Source organism: Mandrillus leucophaeus, unplaced genomic scaffold, assembly GCF_000951045.1.
Source record: "Mandrillus leucophaeus isolate KB7577 unplaced genomic scaffold, Mleu.le_1.0 Scaffold49, whole genome shotgun sequence".
Classification (NCBI taxonomy): Eukaryota; Metazoa; Chordata; class Mammalia; order Primates; family Cercopithecidae; genus Mandrillus; species Mandrillus leucophaeus.
The window spans coordinates 4,504,748-4,525,280 of record NW_012105253.1 but is presented as its reverse complement, the minus strand read 5'-3'; the positions used below and the strand labels follow the sequence as shown (position 1 = coordinate 4,525,280).

The following is a 20,533-nucleotide window of genomic DNA, read 5'->3' as shown; positions in this document are numbered from 1 at the left end:
GTCTAGGGTGGTGAAGCGTCTAAGGGTTGCTGCTAAGCGGGCCATGAATTGGGCTGGGTTTTCGTCTTTACCTTGTGTAGTTTCTTTAAGTTTGTTGTAATTAACAGCTTTGTAAGCTGCCTTTTTAAGACCTTCAACTAGGCAGGAAACCATGTAATCTCGCCTAGCTATACCTGGGGAATCTGCCTGATAGTTCCATTGGAGATCTTCTCGGGGAACTGCTCTAATGCCTTCCTGGAGGTCTGGCTCATGAAGCTGGCAGTTATTGGTGTGAGATTGGGCTACAGAAAAAACTCTTTCCCGTTCATCTGGGGAGAGGGTAGAAGTTAGAATGACATTTAAGTCACTCCAGGTTAAATTGTAGGATGGAATTCCTGTATATATTTAGTGGGGTCTGATTGAGAAAGAGCCTAAACGCTGGCTGATTTGGGAAAGGTCTGATAGAGAAAAAGGAGCATTAACCTTGACTATGCCTTTAGCTCTAGCCACTTTTTTAAGAGGAAATTGCTGGGCAGGTGGGGGAGGGCTAGTCAAGGAACGAAACTGTAAGCCAGACTGGGTGTAAGGAGGGGAGATAAAAGGATTATAGGGTGAGGGAGCGGAGGCTGAGGAAAAATTGGGACCTAGCTTGGCCTGGCGAGGAGGGGAGAGGTCAGATGGGTCTGTAGAAAAGGAAAATTAGAAAGACTCAGTGATGCTTGGGGTTGGGACTGAGGGGACAGGCGGGAGGGAAAGAAGGAGAATTTGGGACAAGTTGCATTGGGAACAGAGACTAGGGAGGGACCAATGTGTAAAAGAATGCTTGGACGTCAGGCACCTCAGACCGTTTGCCCATTTTACGACAAGAATTATTTAGATCTTGTAGGATGGAAAAATTGAAAGTGCCGTTTTCTGGCTATTTGGAACTACTGTCGAGTTTGTATTGGGGCCAAGTGGTATTGCAGAAGAAAATAAGATGCTTAGATTTTAGGTCAGGTAAGAGTTGAAGAGGTTTTAAGTTCTTAAGAACACAGGGTAAGGGAGAAGAAGGAGGAATGGAGGGTGGAAGGTTGCCCACGGTGAAGGAGGCAAGTTTAAAGAGAAGGGTAGAGACATAGAGAAGGGGGTGGGGAGCAGCCCTAGACTGCAACATGGGTGAGCAGCCAAAGCAGGTGTCCCCGCAATTGACTTGCCACCAAGGGAACATGGGTGAATGATCAAGGAAGACGTCCCCGCAGAGATCAGACACCAATGGAACATGGGTGAATAATCAGAGAGGCATCCCTGCAATGATTAAACACCAAGGGAAGGCTGCCTTCCTGAGTCCGTGACCGGCATTTTGGGTCCACGAATAAAACATGTCTCCTTTGTCTCTACCAGAAAATGAAAGAAATTAAAAATTAAGAGAAGGGAGAGATTGAAGGGTGGCGCCAAGATTGAAAGGAGAAAGAGGTTGAGGGATAGCTGAGGTTGGAGAAGAAGAGAGTAAAAGGAGGCCGCTTACCCGATTTAAAATCGGTGAGATGTTCCTTGGACTGGTTGGTCGGAGGACCCGAGGTCGTAGGTGGGTCTCTTCACGGAGTGAGGATGATGACAGCGGACTGGTCTCCCGAAGGAGTCCCGCTGACCCGGGTCTTCGGCACCAAATATTTCACATGTCCGTGTGAAGAGATCACCAAACTGGCTTTTTGTGAGCAACACGGCTGTTTATTTCACCTGGGCGCAGGCGGACTGAGTCCGAAAAAGGAGCCAGCAAAGGGTGGTGGGATTATCATTGGTTCTTATAGGTTTTGGGATAGGCGGTGAAGTTAAGAGCAATGTTTTGGGGGCAGGGGGTGAAGCTCACCAAGTACATTCTCAAGGGTGGGGAGAATTACAAAGAAACTTCCTAAGGTTGGGGGAAATTACAAAGTACATCTATCTGTGAGGGTGGGGCAGAAACAAATCACAATGGTGGAATGTCATCAGTTAAGCTATTTTCACTTCTGTGGATCTTCAGTTGCTTCAGGCCGTCTGGATGTATACGTGCAGGTCGCTGGGGATATGATGGCTTAGCTTGGGCTCAGAGGCCTGACAAATAGGACATTTAATATTGTTTAACAGGAACAGCTAAATCTTCTAAGTCAGCACTCCTCAACCTTCTTGGCACCAGGGGCAGGTTTCGTGGAAGACAATTTTTCCATGGACCCCGTGAAGAAGGTAATGGTTTGGGGATGATTCAAGCACATTGCATATATTGTGCCCTTTATTTCTATTATTATTACATTGTATATATAATGAAATAATTCTACAACTCACCACAATGTAGAATCAGTGGGAGCCCTGGGCTTGTTTTCCTGTAACTAGACTGTCCCATCTGGGGATGATGGAAGATAGTGAGAGATCATTAGGCATTAGAGTCTTAAAAGAAGCACACACCCTGGATCCCTCTCGTGCACAGTTCACAATAGGGTGCATACTCCTATGAGACTCTAATGCCACTGCTGCTCTGACGGGAGGCAGAGCTCAGGCAGTAATGCAAGCAATAGGGAGTGGCTGTAAATACAAATGAAGTTTCACTTGCTTGCCTGCTTACCTCCTGATGTGCAGTCTGGCTCCCAACAGGCTATGGACTGGCCCATAGTCCATAGCCTGAGGGTTGGGGACCCCTGTTCTAAGTTATCAACAAAATGTCCATGTATTTGACTATAAGGTTCTTACTTAAACAACTGATGTTCACAAGCTTTAAAAGTGGTTAATAGAGAAATAACTTTAAATAATGACCACCTTTGTGTCATAACCTAGTTTTCAGAAGTAATCTAAATAAATGTTTAAAAATGAGAAAATAGTTAAAAATGAGAAAATGATTAAAAATGAGAAAATAAATGAGACAAATGCTTAGAAAAAATAAACTTTTTTTTTAATTTAAAATCTTAAATTTTTTTTTTTTTTTTTTTTTTTTGAGACAGAGCCTTGCTCTGTCACCTAGGCTGGGGTGCAGTGGAGTGATTTCTGTTCACTGCAACATCTGTTTCCCGAGCTCAAGTGATTCTTCTGCCTCAGCCTCGCAAGTAGCTGAAACCACAGGTGCATATCACCATATCCTGCTTTTTTTTTTTTTCCTTTGTATTTTTGGAAGAGACAAGGTCTTGCCATGTTGCCCAGGCTGGTCTTGAACTCCTGAGCTCAAGCAATCTGTCTGCCTTGGCCTCCCAAAGTGCTGGGATGACAGGCGTGAGCCACTGTGCCTAGCCTATTTTGGATGCTTATTGAATATTTGGATCATTTCCAATTAAGAAATGATTATATGGGAAATATGTTCCAAAATTGTGAACTATAAAATGCTAATATTGCATCTATAAAATGCTAGTATCTGACAGGCAGTTCAGGATTTATTGCTTCCCAGGTTTACATAAAATGTGCCAAAGAAGATGTGTTCTTATTGAGAAAAAGAATACTTTCATCTAATTCAAAAGTTATCTAAAAGTTTATTCAAATTATGGATTTGAAAAGGTTATTGCATCCATGTAACTTTCTGTATTGCCTTTAAAGTACTTCTGCCGTTAAGTCATAGGGCTTTGACTTCTTACATCTAAAACGGGCACATGATAATGTCATGTCTAGCCTCAATTCTCTTGAATAGTTAAAAATCCTTTGCAAGCTCAATAGTAACTGCTCTAGACTCCTGGAAAAAGCAACAGCAACCACCTTGTGCTAACTCAGTGGCTAAGGCTTTGCTCTTTCACACTGGCAGCCTAGGTTCAACTCCTGGCTTTGGAAGTAAGTCCTTTCTGGTTACTTCTATGGTAGTCATGGGACTTACAATTTGTTGATTCTTTTTCCTCTCCATGGACAGCTTCTGATTTCCTCTCTTGAATTTTCTTTTCTCTGAGCCACCCTACTGGGAATTCTAGATCTTGTGAAAACTGCTTGCTATCTTTTTGGAGATACCTCATTCATCCATGGTTAAGTCATAACCTTCATTAAAGCTTATTGGTTTCACTTGGGAGAATACTTTTGGGGGAAAACAAAACAAAACAAAACAAAACTTAAAGGCCAGAGGTGTCAGCTGTTTTTCCCAGCTAGAATCTGGTAATAAGAGATTTTAAAAGATTTTTGTTTTTTGTTTTTTTAAGAAAAAAAAGCTCTATCATTAAAAGTCAGCCCAACTAAATGCTGATATGTATTATATACATATTATATAAGTATATATAATATATAATCATAATATACAACATATATAATTTTAATATATGTTTATATGATATAATAATTTATATATGATAGATATATACATATATCCAGTCAACTGAATTCTGTCTGTCTTCATGCTACCCTCAACGCTCACATGAGAGGGCCTAAGGTAATTTCTGATATCCTGGAACTCCTTGGGAGAAACAGAGAAGGCACTGCAGACACCATTTCAGGAGAAACCTCTGTTTTCCTCATGGAACTCCAAGAATTGTGAGTAGAAAGATCCCTATCAAAATCTAAGGCTCTGTTCTGTTTTGCATTGTGTTACCTGAACTTTTTGACTTTTAGGGGCATCAGAAATTACTTTGCATTACAGTAGAACTTTTAGCCTGGGTGTGTAATAGCTAGGTAACAAATATATTTCTAGGGATGGTTAATGGCAGTTGCTTACAGTGTGTAGGCATTACTACAGGCTGGTACTTCTTTCTTGCATTTAAATAGGAAGAAAAGCATGCTCTATTGGCACCTAAAAGGCATGGAATGGGGGATGGGTCAATTATAAAATGGGCTGATTGACTTTGGTTTGCCCATCGGCCTCTGGAGAATGCCCTTGAAGTGAAAGGCACCAGTGAAACCATTGTACTGTCTTTTCCTATATCATTTCCTTCAATTCTGCAGGACAGCCTGTCACCCAGGCTGGAGTGCAGCGACACAAGCTTGGATCACTGCAATCTCCACCTCCTGAGCTCAAGCAATCCTCCCACCTCAGCCTCCTGAATAGCTGGGACTAAAGGCACAAGCCACCACACCCACCTAATTTTTGTAGTTTTTGGTGGAGATGGGACTTCACCACGTTTGCCCAGATGGGTCTCAAACTGCTGAGCTCAAGAAATCCACCCACCTCAATCTCCCAAAGTGCTGGGATTACAGACATGAGCCACCACACTGGGCCTCCTTTTTTTTTTCCCTTTGAGACAGGGTCTCCCTCTTTTGCCTAGGCTGAGTGCAGTGGTGAAATCACAGCTCACTGCAACTTCAACCACCCAGGCTTAGGTGATCCTCCCACCTCAGCCTCCCAAGTAGCTGGACCACAGGCATGCACCACCATGCTTGGCTAGTTGTTTTTTTTGGTTGTATTTTTTGTATTTCATCATGTTGCCCAGGCTGGTCTTGAACTCCTGGGCTCAAGCAATTCACACCTCAGCCTCCCAAAGTGCTGGGATAACAGGAGCCACCACCCCTGGCCTTTTATTAAGAATAGTACACTAATGCAAAGATGAAATTTCACTTTTGCTTTTGAACAACACTTTCATGCATTTACTAAAAGATAATGAAAGATTTTTTTTTTCCTTTTGAATAAACAACCAAAAAAAAAAAAAAAGAGGGAAGGGAGAGAGAGAAAAGTCAGATTCGGGTTAGCGTCATGCTGTCTTTATTGGGTCTTGTATGGAAAGTTGAGTTTGCTCTCAATCAACAAGTAACATTTTTGCTTTTTAAAAAATGTCTGAGCTGCCACCACAGCTACTGCAGCCTCTGGGTGCCTAGAAAAGGGGAATGAGAACAGTGAATGACTCAGTCCCCCATGGCAGTGGTGGTGGTTGTGGCCAGGGAGGCATGATGACGAGGTGGGGGCACTGCAGCTTCGAAGAGTAGGCAATAGTGGGGTGGTGTGTTTGGGGTGGGGCCAGGGCGGGGTGTTTGGGGCTGCACGTGAATAAAAAGAATCATCAAAAGCAGGGAAAAGTGGAAAAAGTTTAAAAGAAGGACAAGACACAGTAAGATCAGAGCAAATTTCCTTCAGGAAAAATAGCCTTGTTGCTGTCCCATCTACAGTATCTGCTAAAATAAATGTACCAATCTGTCAGCCCATAGTGAAGAAAGACAAACAGCAAAATTCGTCAAGGTTTAGCGTGAGCAATAATAAAGAACTCAAACACTACCATCTTTAAACGATGTTCCTCCTGCTGATCCAGAGACACTTTTCATTTGGAAGTTACATCAGTGTTGTGTCCTCTTTGACTTTGTTTCTGATCCACAAAATGACCTAAAGTGGAAGGAAGTACAATGAGCTACTTTAAGTGAAATGGAAGAATTTATCACCCATCATTGGAATTGGATCACAGAACCTGTTTACCCAGAGGTAGTCCATATGTTTGAAGTTGACATGTTTCAAACATTACCACCTTCTAGTGTCCGGAAGCTGAATTTGGCCCAGAGAAAAACAAACCAATGTCAGAAGCAACCTGGCCTCATTTACAGTTTGTTTATGAATATTTCTTAAGATTTTTAGAGGCCGGGCACTGTGGCTCATGCCTGTAATCCCAGCACTTTGGGAGTCTGAGGCGGGTGGATGACGAGGTCAGGAGATCGAAACCATCCTGGCTAACACGGTGAAACCCCGTTTCTACTAAAAATACAAAAAATTAGCCAGGCATGGTGGTGGGAACCTGTAGTCCCAGCTACTCGGGAAGCTGAGGCAGGAGAATGGCATGAACCCGGGAGGCGGAGCTTGCAGTGAGCCGAGATGACACTACTGCAGTCTAGCCTGAGCCACAGAGCGAGACTCCGTCTTAAAAAAAAAAAAAAAGATTTTTAGAGTCTCCAGGTTTCCAACCTACTACAGCAAAGTAATATATTGGGCAGAAGTTTGCACTGCAGCTTTTAGAGTGCTTTGACAGTGAAGATGCTGAGGGAAGAGTTTTTTGTTGTTGTTTAGTTTTTTCTTTGTTTGTTTTGAGACAGAATTTTGCTCTCTCACACAGGCTGGAGTGCAGTGGCACAATTACAGTTCACTGACTGCAACCTCTGCTTCCCAGGTTCAAGCAATTCTCCCACCTCAGCCTCCTGAGTAGCTGGGACTACAGGCATGTGCCACCACACCTGGCTAATCTTTGTATTTTTTATAGAGACGGGGTTTCACCATGTTGCTCAGGCTGGTCTTGAACACTTGGCCTCAAGTGATCTACCCACCTCACTCTCCCAAAGTGCTGCGATTACAGGTGTAAGCCATGTGCCTGACCTGGGAGAGAGCTTTTCCTTAAACAAGCCTTTGCAGAATCTATGGGAAATTCTTAGGCTTGAGAGCTTACATAAGAAAACAGATAAATATTACATTTCATAGGTTTATTTATGAAACAGCTTCACGATGGTATAGCAGAGTTACTAGATATATTGGGAAGTATAATTAATGGATTTGTTTTACCACTAAAAGAAGAGCACAGATTTTCTTATTCAAGGTGCTATACCTTTGCACAAAGTGAAATCTCTGAGTGTCTACCATCCCCAGCTGGCATATCATGTAGTACAGTTTTTAGAAAAGGATAGCACCCTCACTGAATCAGTGGTGAAGACACTTCTCAAATATGGGCCAAAGCCTTACAGTCCAAAAGAAGTAATGTTCTTAAACAGATTAGAAGAAATTTTAGATGTAATTGAACCATTGGAATTTGGAAGATCATGGAGCCTCTCTTCTGGCAGCTAGCCAAATGTATCTCCAGCTCACACTTCCAGGTGGCAGGTGGCAGAGCAAGCACTCTATTACTGGAATAATGAATACCTTATGAGCTTGATCAGTAACAACGCAGCAAAGATTCTGCTCATCACGTTTCCATCCTTGTACTGCAATTCAAAGACCCATTGGAACAAGACAATACATGGCTTGATATCCAGCATCCTGAAGCTCTTCATGGAGATGAACCAAAAGCTATTTAATGACTGTACCTAACTGTTCAAAGCAGAGAAACTGAAAGAGAAGCTAAAAATGAAAGAACAGGAAGAAGCATTGGTTAAAATAGAAAATCTAACCAAAGCCAATCATGAGGTACTAAAAAAGAGAGTAACATGAAAACGTCCAGGGTGTTACTTGAATGCTTTTATAAGATAGGAATATATCTTCATCCTGAGAAGGAGGGATATCATTTTGGCTAACTAAATGACTTATAGTGACCTGGGATTCTATTTTGTAATAGCAAGTGTTTAAACCTTTGATATTTGACAAACTTTCCAAAGTCAAATTCTAAGCTTTTTCTTTGATCTGGCTAACCCTTTTAGATATTAGGTAGCCTAAAGTCCAAAAGGGACATATTTGGCTTATTTGGCATATTAAAACCATACAAAAAACATTACCAAATATAAAATGGTGTTTAAACTTTCTTTGGGTTATATTCATATAAATATATTATTAGCTTGTGTTCCAAAATTGTATAAGATTCCCATAATTCTGATATGTCCTATAATTCTGATATGTCTATATATTATCAGTAACAATTATAATTGTTAAGTTAAATTGTTTTGTGCCATAAGGTAATCAGACTTTAACCATAGCTGTTGTGAGCCTTTAGCCCCTCACCTGGCCTAGGCAGCCCCTCCCCTGACCCTGCCATGAGCAGCCCCCTTGCCCCAGTACTCTTCAGGACCTGGTGGCCTGGCACTCACTTTGCAGGCCTGAGTGGCGGTCAGCCAAGTTATTTGTTAGGCTCGGGGAGAGAGTTGGCAATCCCCAGAGGAAAGGGAGCCTCAAACCCCTCTGTATGCAGTTGCCAACTGTTATTTCACTCTGATTCTTTTCAAAGGCAGTTTTATAATCAGCTATAGGACTCTGAAAGGTGCCCTGGAATCTAGGTTTCTGATAACTTTGAAAATTGTGAAATTAGAATAGAGGGAAAAACTTCCAAGACTCCCATAGAGAGTTAATGTGTTCATAAATGTCAAGCAGAACAGGAGTTAATTACATGGAAGACCAAAATAGTCTTTTTATGACTTTTTGTTTGAAACATGCTAATTCTTTTGTTTTACAGAGTTCAGAAAACTTTTCGTCTTTTGTACTGTTTGCAGCTTTTAACAATTGGGTAAAGTACACTCTTGTGAGCAAAATTTAGAGCGTATTTCTTTCCCTCTACCTGGTTTCCTTAGAATTTGAAAACCATTTGTAAGTATACTTAATTTATGGCAGTATAGTTGTTTGCACAAGTTCAATAAGAATCTTTTTTCTTTTGTAACAAGACACCATTGGAGACCCTGGTTATTTTACCAAGGTTTTGACTAGAGTGGCATACTTTCAGGTATAAACAAACTGCTTTAAGGAATCAAAGTTGACTTACAGAGCCAATAAAAGCCCCTTGGGAAAATTGGCTTCATACCTTGTCTACACAGTCCTTGTATAGAGTCCTCACCTGTGGTAAGTAAAGAATGTCACCTTCTGACAGGTCCAGGAGCCCCAAATTATCTTGAGGTCTTAAGGAGAGGAATTCCCCCAACTCATACAGGTATTTGCAGGTACAGATAACTCCATGACTGGGCTCAAGGCTTTAAAAATCTAATCTGAGATTCCTTATGGAATAAAGGAATCAAACACTACCAGCGAAGCCAATTTTAGAAAGAGTCTACGTGGCAAGTAATTATTCTTGTTATACTTTATGCAAATATTCAGGCCACACATAAGACTGAAATTTATTATGCAAATAAATTGGTTCTACAATGACTTGTCTTTAGTAAAAATAACTAGAGAGAAAAAAATATGTTTTAGAAAAAAACCCATAGTACACCTGTTGTTAGAGTCTAGTTGTGTTCACTGTTTGTGAGTTTTTATTTTCTGCAATTTGGACTGAATCCTGAATTCCATCCAGCCTTCAAGTCCCAAATTAATTGCTTTCAGATTTTTCTGGCTTGGAATCAATGAAATTACTACTGCATTATTCCTTGTAATAGAGATGAGAAAGACATGTCAGACTACCACAGCCTTCCTCCTCTGTAACTAAAGATGCTTTGAGTCTAACATCTGAATAAATTGTGCTCAGTGTTAACCTTTGTTTTTCTTCTGTCTCCATAGAAATGCCTCTTATTAATAATCTGTTTGCCTTCATCACATGTAGAGGCCTAGCCCATCTGCAATGCCACCTCCGGGATGGGATGCAACTATTTAACTAACCTGATCCATTCTCAAGAACTAGACAGTGCTTATGACTAGGTTCATGAATATTCATAGCTCTTCCTGGAACCTGTTAAATACATATTTAGCCAACCTGTCATTATATCCAATTATGACGGGCAGTGGGCAACCTATATGATAGTTAAGACTAACTGCTGTGTACACATCCCAGTAAATTTGGGAAATGTCTCAGATAGCCCTGCAAGACACATCCCAACAAATCAAAGCTATGTCTGACTCCACATTGTCACTAGACCAGTGATTATTGTCCTGACTCAGATCAGTACCATCCTGGTAGCAAAAGCTGGCTGTAACATTGGCCCTGATTTCAAGGATAAGCATGTCCCTCTGTTGTGGAGTTCAATGCTGCTGTACCATCCGTATGGGAATGCAAGACGGACTTTCCCCAGAGACTTTCCAGACCTTGCACCATAATGGTCCAGCAAATATCATCTGTAAAGTCCAGGTATTCGTAAATATTTCCAAATCCAAACAGATCAATTCCATACCAACACCCAATAACTACACCGTCTTTCAGCAGGAAGTAGCCAGAATAAATACAGTACCCCAATTTCACAGAGATGGAAGGGAACTTGGCAGTGGGGAATTGTAACCAAGTACTCCCATTTTCCTAAGAAATAGTTTAATTATTTTTTCCTCTCTTCTTCTCTTTTTCCTCCTTGTCCCCACTTTTTACTTAGTCCTTTAGAAATGCAAATTTCTAAATCTGAATAGCCTTTTACCCCTCCTTCACCAGACATTCTCTACAGGGCAAATTCACCTAACTATATGCTTAGGAGCTCCGGAAAGGAAACCTCACCCACCAGGAGGTTGCCTGGAGAGATAACAGTCAATTTACAACCCAAAGTATGCCTGCCCATGGAGACACCAACAGTCACCAGCTTGATCACCTGGTACATACGGCACTAAGCTAACATGCCAACCCCTCACCTGCTCACTTCCCCCCACCCCTTGTGCCATTAATGCTAAGCCCCCTTTAAAAGTGCTTGCTTTCTGATCCAAAAGAAAAGTGGTACCCTTAGGCAAGAAGTCTTATGACTTCTTCCCCTAAGCTAGCTTCGGAATAAAATATCGCTTTCTTTATACCAGACCTCACCCTTATTAAATGGACTCTGTTGGCAGTGAGCAGCTGAGCCTCCATTTTGGTTATAAGACTACAGGGCATGCCACCATGCCCAGTTAATTTTTAATTTTTTTTTGCTAAAGGTGGGGTCTCACTATGTTGCCCAGGGTGGTCTCAAACATCTGGCTTCATGTGATTCTCCCACCTTGACCTCCTAAAGTGCTGGGATTACAGATGTGAGCCACTGTGCTCTGCCTCTATTTTGGCTTTTTAACTTAACTTATTCCCTATGTAGATAACTGGTTTTCAGTAAGGAAAGGGCCAGGAAAGCATGCAGCTTTAATGTTTAAATATGTAACAAGTAGGCAAAGCTGGAAAGCAGAACACAGATGCCCCAAAATCAAGGATCCCATTTTACATTGAATCTCAGGTCCCCAAAAAGAGGGGAGTACAGTGGAATGTGAGCGTGCAATGCTTTTATAATACACTTCACTGCAGGGACATTCTCCCAAGATTGGTGGACAACTCAACACTAATCAGCCCACTCTGATCAGCCCATCCCCCACAGGAGTCTTATCCCTTATTGGAGAGTGAGGGTGTTTACATAGCTTTTAAACACCCAAAAGCACCTTTTTTCCCCTCCAAGTGTACCACAAAATAAGTAGCACCTTGGAGTAATAACCATTCCCTATAAGTAACTACCACGAGCCATCTCTAAGAGTGCATCTCTTACTTAACTATTACACACACCAAGGTTATTTTTGCATCATGCAAAGTAATTTCTGGTATCCCCCAAAAGCCAAAAAGACCACATAACACAATTCAGAAAGAACAGTTTTAGATCTGAGAGGACTATGTCCATTTACAGCTTGGGATTCCCTGAGGAAAAAAAGCAGCTGCTCCCGGAAAGGAGTCTGTGGCACCTTTTTATGTTTTTCTTAAGGGTTCTTGGACTGTTAGAATTTACAATATATGAAGAATAGGGTGAAATAAAACTAACTTGAAGAACAATTCTTAAAAAAAAGAAGTGAACATAGAAACGAAACACATAGGTTCTTTAAAAAGGTTCCAGTCATCTGAAAAAAAAAAATTCCCAAAAATAGAATTAAAAAAAAAGGGAAGAAAAGTATAAGGCCTTTTAAATACACACACACACACACGTATATATATGTGTATATGTTTATAGAGAAAGAGAGAGAGAGAGAGAGAACACTTGAATATCAGCTTTTAATTAAGCTGATTTTTAGCCACAGAGCTCTTTAAAAAAACAATTCTTTCAAGTCTCCTGTTATCAGATTTTAGCCAGGACAACAGCTGATATTTTTGGCTTTTGAGTTTCTTTACCAAAGGTATCTTTCTAAGCGTCTCAACCAAAATTATGACTTAATCATGGGTGCACGAGTTATCTCCAAAGAGGTGGCAAACAATTTTTACACGATCCAGAATCACCCTAGAGATAGCTCAGAGAAAGGAAAACGCAGGACAAGAAATCAGAAACTGTCCATGGAGGAAAAAAAGATCAATAAATGGCAAAAGCCACAAAAATATCAAACCAGAAAAGACTAATTCCCTGGCTGGGTATTGAACTCATGCAGCATTAGTCAAATGGGAGAAACTTAGCTACTGTACTATAGCATGGGGTGGTGTGTTAACCTGTATTTGCGTTGCTATAAAGAAATACCTGAGCCTGGGTAATTTATAAATAAAAGGGGTTTGATTGGCTCATGGCTCCGAGGGCTTTAAAGGAAGCATGGTGCTGGCATCTACTTCTGGTGAGGCCTCAGGAAACTTACAATGATGATAAAAAGTGATAGGGAGCCTTCTCTTGGCCATGTCACATGCCAAGAGTGAGAGAGAGAGAGAAAGAAAAGAGGTCCTAGACTCTTTTAAACAACCAGATCTTGCATCAACTAAGAACTCATTTATCACCAAGGGAATGGTGCTAAACTATTCATGAGGGATCTGCTCCTATAATCCAATCACCCCCCACCAGATCCCACCTCCAACATTGAGAATCACATTCAACATGCGATTTGAGAGGACAAATACCCAAACCATATCAAGTGATCTCCACTGATCTTCCCGGAAGGAATCTAGAGCAGGCAGTTTTGAACTTGCAAATGATTTTAACTTTTAGGTCAAAACTTTTTTTTTCAGTCTTTTAATTTTATCAAGAGAATTTTTTTTTTTTTTTTTTTTTTTTTTTTTAGACGGAGTCTTGCTTTGTCACCCAGGCTGGAGTGCAGTGGCCGGATCTCAGCTCACTGCAAGCTCCGCCTCCCAGGTTCACGCCATTCTCCTGCCTCAGCCTCCCGAGTAGCTGGGACTACAGGCGCCCACCACCTCGCCCAGCTAGTTTTTTGTATTTTTTTAGTAGAGACGGGGTTTCACCAGGTTAGCCAGGATGGTCTCGATCTCCTGACTTTGTGATCCACCTGTCTTGGCCTCCCAAAGTGCTGGGATTACAGGCTTGAGCCACCGCGCCCAGCTATCAAGAGAATTTCTAGGGCTAGCCATGATACTTTAAATACTTTAAATATAAATATATACTTTAAATATAGCAGATAAATATAGCAGATAGCTGCAGATAAAACGTTAATCATCTCCACAGGCAGCTACTCTATGTTCGCCTTATCTTATGTAAAGTGCTGATTTATAGTATATACTTTATAGTATATGTCCTTTTAAAATTTCTGTTTTTCCCATTAATTATTTAGAATAAGAAATGTATAAAATGTTTTTTATTTTCAATGGTGTACTTAGTTCCGATAGTAACTCAATGCAAAAGCCTCTTGAAAGCCCAGGTAGTAATTTTCCAGGTTTTTTTCTACATAAGCAAGAGGTATTCCTGGAGAGGGCTTCGAGGAGGCAGTCCCCATGATCATCAAAAACTTACTCTCAGAAATAGACTTAAAATAACAAAAGACAATGTGAAAGGAGAATAAATACTTGGGGCCCCAATTCATTATGCCAAAAGAAAAACATTATCCTGAAAGCTGAGTCATGTAAGAAGTTGCCTTGCCTTTTTTGCTCCTAAGCAGATAGCTGCAGATAAAACGTTAATCATCTCCACAGGCAGCTACTCTATGTTCACCTTATCTTCTGTAAAGTGCTGATTTACTGATCATGAGATAAATACATAATTGTATACATAAATTGAATATATAAATTCCCCTACCTGCTCCTTTTCTCTTGCAACATGTGGATTACCATACCCTCCCTTTTTCCCCTCCAGCCCACTTTTCCCTTTTAAAAACTGAAGCCCTCAAACTCACAGTTAGAGAAAGGCACAGATCACAGACTCTTTCTGTGATTTTATGTTTATTTCTTCCAAGGATGTCCTTAACCTTGGCAAAATAAACTTCTAAATTGATTGAGACCTATCTCAGATACTTTTTGTTTTACACAACAGAAGCCCCATAGAGACAGAACCTTTCAAGACAAAACTCCCCTAAGAGCTTGAGACACTTGAGGTGAAGAGTATGCTGCTTAAAATATTACATGTCTTGGACTCCCAATCCTTTCAGACTAGTCCCCTGATGTGAACCCAAAAATTCATGCCCTCCTCCTGGGCACAGTGTAATGCCTGTAATCCCAGCACTGTGGGAGGCTGAGGCAGGATCCAATCACCTCCCATGAGGCCCCACCTACAACATTGAGCACAGGAGTTCAAGACCAGCCTGGGCAACATAATGAGATACCATCTCCACCAAAAATCAGAAAAATTAACCAGGCATTGTGGACGTACCTGTAGTCGAAACTACTTGGGGAGCTGAGGTGGAACGCTCACTTGAACCGATGAGGTCAAAGCTGTAGTGAGTCAATATCACACCACTGCACTCCAGCCTGGTTGATAGAATGAGATCTTGTGTCAAAAATAAAAGTTAAAATTAAAAAAAAAATTCATGCATTCCAAATGGTAGAGACAAAGAGAAGGTATCCCCATCTAGTCACAAGGTAAAGCTCTCAAGGACATAAAACAAGATGAGAGGGGACTCTCATCTGATTTTTATTTCTGAAACCTACAGCAAAGTTTGTCTTTACAGATGCCAACATAGAACTGTGGAAACTGATCAGTCTGCAGGGCCTTGAACAGTGGGTTTAAAGGCTCATGTTCTCCCCTATGGTACCCCTCTTAATGACAGAAAAATACAGAAAGAAAAAGACAAAGGAAAAGAGCAACAGAAAAAGCTATTTCTGAGAGGAAATGGGGAAGTGGGTCAAACAGTATAAATATTCATACCACAAGTACCAAGTGTACACCAGAGTCACTACAACCCAAGACTTGTCATACAAATTCTTTTTTCCCATTGATCAAAACCGTGTAGAGGAGACAACCAGTGATTTTTACCATCTCATTAGCTGGAGTGCACAGAGGGAGAGAGGCCCCCTGGCTGGTAAGAAATTCTTACCTCTTTGCTGAAAAAGGTTCTACCCAGGTTTCTGTTCTGTCTTCCGTGCAGCTTGCAGGAGAGAAGCATGGCTTTGACCATCCTGCTCACACTGCCATACTGTGCGGGCTATGGCCATTCACCCACTAAAGGTTCATTGAAAAATCACTGGCGTGAAGCAGACTGATCAAGAGGAGAAAAGACATACAAATTAATTCAATGTGTCTACATAGGAGCCTTCAGAACGAACACCCAACTTCCCAGTGAGTAATAGAAACTTTTCGAGTTATAGAAATTGCTATATTATCTTAAAGTTATGGAAAAAAAATGGGGGCTTGTACCCTGGTAATACAGATTATGGGAGCAGGTAGAAGAGGAATTCCATTGAGGGGCAATAAATAATTGATAGGGAGAATGATTGGACTGGGGAGCAGAGATCAACTTGCAAATCGTTTTCTTTGGAATTTCAATGATCCTTGGAGACAGTCATTATACTGTCTTCTCAGGTATGGTCACGTCTGGGTCTTTTTTTCTGCAATAGATAATGAGATAACGGGAAGCGGAAGAAAGAACAACTGTCCTCCTTGCTGGGTCCAGATCCTAGGCAGATAAAGGAACTTCGGCTTCTTTGAGAGAGACGGTGGAGGATAGGGGAAGGTTAAAGAGACCGTAGGCCTTTTCAGTTCAGCAAGTCAAAATGCCATACTTGGAGGTATTGGTTTCTGAGCCCCAAACAGCTTTATATTTTTACTTTTCACATTTAAATATATGATCTGTGAAAGGAAAGTAAAAAGTTGGGACCCCAACTCACTCTGCCAAAAGAAATAAAATTAACCTGAAAACTGAGTCATGCAAGAAGCTACTTTCCATTTTGTTACTAAGCAGCAAGCTACAGGTAAGTTAAGTATCTCCACAAGTAGCTATTCTGTGGTCGCCTTATGGTATAGTGAGCACAGGATGAATACATAATTGACTATTCCCCTACCTACTTTTTTCTCTTACAACATGTGGATTCAGTAATGTGATCAAATCCTCCCTCTTTCTCCTCCAGCCTGCTTTTCCCCTTTAAGTACTGAAGCCCTCAAAATCATCTTTGGAGGAAGAAATAGGCCTGTCTCCCAGGCACACATCCTTCACTTTGGCAAAATAAACTTCTAATCTATTGAGACCTCTCTTGGATACTTTTTGGTTTATAAATTGGCAACCCAGGTAAGGGGCTCTGAGTGGAGGTGTCCCTTACCTTTGACAAATCTCCTGTTGATGCTTGGTACCAGCTTGAATGAATATCTTTAATGCTCAAACCGATAGGACATTTTGCTGAGGTCTGGGAGCTACTGCCCTCCAGAGGATCCTTGATCTCCCCAAATTTGGTTGAGATTTAAGGTTTATTTTGCTGTAAAGCTCCTTTTTCTGGAGTTTTACTCACTTCCAACAAGAAGGCCAGCTGTTTTGCTTCCATGACATTGGACAGCAGGCAGTTCTTTCCTGGAGTTGCAGCTCACTTCCAACAGGGAAGGCATGTTTGAGATTTTTCCTGCTTCTAAGATGGTAGAGAGCAGTCTTCAGTCTGGGCCCCTTTCCTAGATAAGTAGCCGAATTTGGGTTTTATCTTGGAAATTCTCCTTAATGACTAAAGTTAACCTTACCAACCAGCTGATCTTAATTTTTCCTTACCATTAGAGCATTCAGTTATTGTATGAATTATGCAATTGCTTATTTTGCTAACTGTTTTTTGTTTGTTTCTGTTTTTGTCGTTGTTTTGGTCTTTTTCCATTGGGTTTGACCAACTCTACCCAACTTGATCAAATCTGAAAAAAAGTTCCAAATTATGGGGAACAAAGCCTCTGAATTGGCTAAATTTCCATAGCTGGGGTGGGGGAGGGGAAGGCCAGCAACAAAAAGAAAGATTTTTACTACTTGAAGGACTACATTTGCATAACTAGGCCACCTTTTGCTAGCCGAGCCAAACTGATAGAGCAATGACTGTCACTTCACATTGTAATTCAGTAGCTAAGATTCTACCCTTTGTTTCACCATGACAGCCTGAGTTGGTTTCTAAATCAGGTCTTCTCTGGCTTGATATTTCTGTTAACTTTTGAAATATCAGTAGTTTGTCCCAGCTAAAAAATGGTATTGAGATTTAAAAGGATTTTTTAAGAGCTCAATGGTTAAAAGTCACCTTAATTAAAAGCTAATATCCAAGATATAAATGTGTGTCTGTGTAGGTTTTCATATTTATATATTACCTACATAATATGTAATTCATATTTATATATTATCTATAATATTTAATTCATATTTACATAATATACATAATGTATATATATATTTAAAAGGTCTTTATGTTTTCTTTCTCTCTAGGGTCTTGTTTTTTGAGAAAAAGTTTTTTTTCTTCTCAGTTGACTAAATTATGTTTTCTCCATTTACTTCTACCTGTCTCTCCTTCGTCTTCCCACCCTCTGCTGCATGAGGGAACTAAAATAATTTCTTTTTTTTTCTTTTCTGAGATGGAGTCTTGCTGTAGTTGCCCAGGCTGGAGTGCAATAGTGCGATCTCAGCTCACTGCAACCTCTGCCTCCTGGGTTCAAGTAGTTCTCCTGCCTCAGCCTCCCAAGTAGCTGGGATTACAGGTGCCTGCCAACACACCTGGCCATTTTTTTTGTATTTTTAGTAGAAACAGGGTTTCACCACGTTAGCCAGGATGGTCTCGAACTCCTGACTGCCTTGGCCTCCCAAAGTGTTGGGATTACAGGCATGAGCCACCGTGCCCAGCCAAACTAAAATAATTTCTAACAGCCTGGGCTTCCTTGAAGAAAACAGAAGGTGCTAAACTCCTTTTTGGGGCAAGACCTCTGCTTTTCTTATGACCCCAAGAGTATAAACAGACAAAGTCCTCTCATATCATAATCTGCTTGCTTTTGTATTGTGTTACCTGATTTATTTATTTATTTATTTATTTATTTATTTATTTATTGAGACAGAGTCTCACTCTGTTGCTTAGGCTGGAGTGCAGTGGCAAGATCCTGGCTCACTGCAACCTCCACCTCCTGGGTTCAAGCAATTCTCCCACCTCACCCTCCTGAGTAGCAGGGATTACTGGCATGCACCGCTACACCCAGCTGATTTTTGTATTTTTTAAATAGAGACGGGGTTTCACCATGTTGGCCAGATTTTTCTTGAACTCCTGACCTCATGTGATCCTCCTGCCTTGGCCTCCCAAAGTGCTGGGATTACAAGCATGAGACACTGTACCCAGCCTTACCTGATTTGCAGTGAGCCGAGATTGCGCCACTGCACTCCAGCCTGGGTGACAGAGCGAGACTCCATCTCAAAAAAAAAAAAAATAGTTATTACAACAGAGATACTCTTGTTTTACATAAGAAAGGGTGTTTAACATAAGAAAGGGTGTGTTAGTCCGTTTTCATAATCCTCATAAAGACATACCAGAGACTGGAAAGAAAAAGAAGTTTAATTGGACTTACAGTTCCCTATGGCTGGGGAGGCCTCAGAATCACGGCAGGAGGCAGAAGGCCCTTCTTACTTACATGGTGGCGGCAAGAGAAAATGAGGAAGATGCAACACCAGAAATCCCTGATAAAACCATCAGATTTTGTGAGGCTTATTCACTACCACGAAATCAGTATGGGGGAAACTGCCCCCATGATTCAAATTATCTCCCACTCGGTGCCTCCCATAACATGTAGGAGTTACAGGAGTACAATTCAAGATGAGATTTGGGTGGGGACACAGAACCAAATCATGTCATTCTACCCCTGGACCCTCCAAATCTCTTGTCCTCACATTTCAAAACCAATCAGTCCCCTTCCCAACAGTCCCCCAATGTCTTAACTCATTTCAACATTAACCCAAAAGTCCACAGTACAAAGTCTCATCTGAGACAAGGCAAGTCCCTCCTACCTATGAGTCTGTAAGATCAAAAGCAAGCTAGTTACTTCCTAAATACAATGGGGGTATAGTATTGGTAAATTCAGCCATTTCAAGTGGAAGAAATTGGCAAAAATGCAGGGGTTATACGGCCCATGCAGGTCCAAAATCCAGTGGGGCGGTCAAATTCTAAAGCTCCAAAATGGAGTAGGCTGAGACAGGAGAATCACTTGAACACGGGAGGTGCAAGTTGCAGTGAGCCAAGATCGCACCACTGCACTCCAGCCTAGGCAACAAGAGCAAAACTCCATCTCAAAAAATAATAATAATAATAATTAGGTAAATGGAGTAAATTCTTATAAATAAACTTGTCATATAATTTAGAATCTAAAATTACATTGGATTAAATGATATTCACTGTATGTCTGAGTCATTTCCAATTTTTTTTTAGAAAATTGTAGGAAAACATTTTTCTAAAAAATTGTGCTCTTGGCTGGGTTTAGTGGCTCATGCCTATAATCCCAGCATTTTGGGAAGCCATGATAGGGCAATCACTTAGGCTTAGGAGTTCAAGACCAGTCTGGCCAAGTTGGTGAAACCCTGTCTCTATGAAAAACACAAAAATTAGCCAGGCATAGTGGCATGCACCTGTAGTCCCAGCTATTCAGGAGGCCTAGGTGGGAGGACAAGTCCAGCCCGGGAGGTGGCAGTTGCAGTGATCTGAGATGGTACCACTGCACTCAAGCCTGTGGAGGACAGACAGGGTCTGAATGTCATACACACACACTCACTCATACACACACACACCCCAAATGTGTTCTTATTTAAAGGAAAATAATTTTTGTCTAATTCAAAGGTTATTTCTGAAACAAGGTAAAAGGAACCAGTAAATAAGAGAGACAGAAAGACAGTCATATTATAAAGAGATATTTTTTGGTAAGAAAGGTTAAAAGGAAAATAATTTTATACGAGAAAGAATCTTTTTTTTTTTTTTTTGAGACGGAGTTTCGCTCTGTCGCCCAGGCTGGAGTGCAGTGGCCAGATCTCAGCTCACTACAAGCTCCGCCTCCCGGGTTCACGCCATTCTCCTGCCTC

At 41.1% G+C, this 20,533-nt stretch overlaps 1 protein-coding gene and 1 pseudogene across 1 annotated transcript in view; both read left to right on the top strand.

Annotated features, from left to right (window-relative positions):
- The window catches only part of LOC105550563, a 25,829-nt pseudogene extending 17,833 nt beyond the window's left edge, over nucleotides 1–7,996 (top strand).
- AKR1D1 (aldo-keto reductase family 1, member D1) overlaps nucleotides 1–20,533 on the top strand; it is a 127,696-nt gene that overhangs the window by 17,383 nt on the left and 89,780 nt on the right. The gene's annotated exons all lie outside the window — the stretch shown is intronic.